Raw genomic sequence first — 3,268 nt, 5'->3', positions numbered from 1 at the left:
GGATCAGCCAGGCCAGACAGACAGGGCCTCGGCCACATTTCTGCCCTGCCTGCCAGTGTGCCAGTGGAGATCTGAAGTGCCCCCCGTGGGACTGCAAGCCCCCACTGGAAGAGATCCTTGTTGGCTCCTCAGAGTGCAGGTGGCAACCAAGCAGGGTAGGCGCGGTGGTCCCCAGGGTGCGGAGTGTAGCCAAAGCTTGCTGACTAGATCCAGCCTTTGTCTGCCACTGGTCCAGTGCCTCAGATTCCGTGTGCTCACTGCGCAGTCCGTCCTCAGTCTCTGGCCGGTGACTGAAGCCCTGCTTCAGGCTGCTGCAGGTCAAGGCCACCTGAGATCACCACTACAAGACACATCTGACTCCTCTCCCCGTTTAGAAATAAAATACATGACAAGTACAGCCCGAAGTTGAAGAGGTAATAGAATTGAGAGGTGGAAATGGCTCTGTTCTTATCAGCTCGTGTGAACTTCAAGGTGAAAAAATGCGTGAGAGCTAAAGGAGGATGGAGATTTTGCATTCAGAAGGGATTTTGAAACTCAGAGTACCTTTCCTAACTGTATTAAGCAAGAAACGAATCATTTCTGTTGTTTGCAAATTAAGAACACAATTCTAGATATCAATGCCCTCCCTACTTCCCACTCTCATCATTCCCAGTAGAAAATAGAAGATATTTGGGAAACGTGATAAGAGAAGTATTACAGAACAAAACCAGACCTGGCAGGATAAGAAGGTAGACAACCACACAGAAACGCTACAGACCAGGGATCTCATTTTCCAACTCCAAAAACCCGGAAAGTGACAGCAAATTCAACCCAAAACGAAGGGCCTAAAACAGAGACAGCAGAGAATGGAATGGGGACGGATTGCTGTGTGTCAGGTGGAGGTTCCTGTACCCAGGGGTGGGGCTGCTAGGTGGATTGGGGAAGCCCAGGGACCCCATGGGTGGGGGTGCTTTGGGGTTCGGCTGGCAGAGTTGTGTCACCGGGATTCTGCAACCTTGTTCTAGGGGAACAGGGTCAAATGCCAGAATCTGTCAACACTGATCTGAGGCGAAGTCTGGGGTTTAGCCCCCCACCACCCTTGACCTGCCCAACTTTCTAGAACATTCAACACTCCCCGTGTTCTGCCCAGAACTTCGGGGACCTACCCCCTCCCCAAGCCCCTGACTCACTCCCCCCAACCCCTTCCATCCTCTTGTCCAGAGCATCTATAATATTTTGTCTCCTTTTTCTGCCCAGATCTTCTGGAAGTTTCCCCATGGCAACCATATCTTGCCCCATATTCTGGAACCTTCCCAGTTGTGTTTCCTCAGATTACTGACCTTTCCTGTGGCCTTGGCTTCTGCTTAGACCTCTGGGACATTTGCCACCACACCCTTCCGCCCCTGCTCCCCCGAGTCCTGCCTGGCCTTTTGGAACCTTCTCCAGGGTCTTTGTTCCTTGAAGACCTTCTGGAGCCTTCCTTGAGATGCATCCTGCCAAGAACTCTGGATCCTTCCTGTCGTCCCATATCCTTCCCAGACTTTGGAACTTCCTACCCCGACCTCCTGCCCTGTGTCTTGCCCAGACCTCTTGGAAATTTGCCTGCCCCTGTGTGCTGCCCAGACCTCCTGGACATGCAGGCCTTCCCCGAGCCCTAGAACCTAGGCATTAACCTCCACGTCCTCACCGGACCTGCTTTCCAATTTTCCTTCACAGTAATCATCACGGGATCTTTCCACTCTTCAGCTTCTCATCCTATTTGAAACAGTTTTCTTTGGTGCATATAAGTGTCTAGTTCGGTCCAGATACAAAGAGTATTACGATGCTGCGAATTCTGATATGTGTTTCATTCATTCAATATTGTCTTGCTAGCTAGTCCTTCTGTTTTTGGTCATCCTGCTTTTTGTGTGTCCTGCAGTAATTCTGTCCATCATCGTTAGAAATTCAATTGTGTGACTGTAAGCAAAGGGGACATATTCTCTCTGTTCATACTTATTGAGCTAAGTATGTGAATGAAAGATAAACCTTCGTTTATGTCACTCATACGATTCAATTGGGTGAATGTCTCACTTTCTAAAAATTGGAGTTGATGTATATGATACCACTTAAGTTACAGGTGTACGATATAGTGACTGAAAGTTTTTAAATGCATAGTCCGTTCATGGTTACCATAAAATATTGGCTCCATCTCCCGTCCTGTACAATATATGTCCCTGTAGCTTACTGTATACCGAAGAGTCCCCCACCTCTATACTGCCCCTCTCCTTTCCTCTCCCCACTGGTAACCACTAGTTTGTTCTCTCTATCTGTGAGCTGGTTTCTTTCCTGCTGTAGTCGCCAGTCTGTTTTCTTCTCCAGATTCTGCATATGAGAGATAACATAACAGTATTTGTCTTCAGTATCACTTTCCTCTCTAGCACAGTGGCCTCCAAGTGCACTCATCTTATTGCACATGGCAAAATTTCATTCTTTTTCATGGCTGAGTAGTATTTCCCACAGAGTTCTGGTGGCTCAGATGGTAAAGAATCCACCACACAGCATGGCTTAGTTTCATTGAGTTAAACAAGACTGTGGTTAAAAAAAAAAAAAAAAAAGAATCCACCTGCAATGCAAGAGACCTAGATTTGATCCCTAGGTTGGGAAGAGGTCCTGGGGAAAGGCATGGTAACTCCAGTATTCTTGCCTACAGAATACCATGGACAGAGGAGCCTGGTGGGCCTCCATCCATGGGGTGGAAAAGAGTCAGACGCGACTGAGCGACTAACACTTTCACTTTCTATATATTCATATATAGATTATACATATATTCATACATATTATATATGTGTATACATACATATATAGTTATATGAGTTCATATATATCCACGTGTGTGTGTGTATATATATATATATATATGGATATAGACCACATCTTCCTGATCCACTCCTCTGCTGATGGACACTCATGCTGCTTGTATATCTTGGCAGCTGTAAACAATGGTTCTAACGTCTTCCCAAATTAGCGTGTTTACTTTTCTCAGATATGTACCCAGGAGTGGCCATCCTGGCACATTCCTCATCCTTTTCTGTTGCACACAGACTGTTACTTACAGCAGGGACCTGGCAGATGCTGAGGTCTGTGAGGTCCAGTGCATCAACAAGGGGGCCCCTGCCTCCTCGAGGAGGTGCCCCCTGTATCCTGGCTGGGCTCACATTGCAGTTGGCAGTCCACCCCCCTCAGGGGACAGCAAAGAGTTCAGATATCCAGGCCAGAGGATCCCGGGGATCGACCTGTGTGGGCAGGTTGA

The sequence above is a fragment of the Oryx dammah genome, unplaced genomic scaffold (genome assembly GCF_014754425.2).
Source record: "Oryx dammah isolate SB20612 unplaced genomic scaffold, SCBI_Odam_1.1 HiC_scaffold_882, whole genome shotgun sequence".
NCBI lineage: Eukaryota > Metazoa > Chordata > Mammalia > Artiodactyla > Bovidae > Oryx > Oryx dammah.
The sequence above is the reverse complement of the archived record's forward strand: the minus strand, read 5'-3'. Positions refer to the sequence as shown.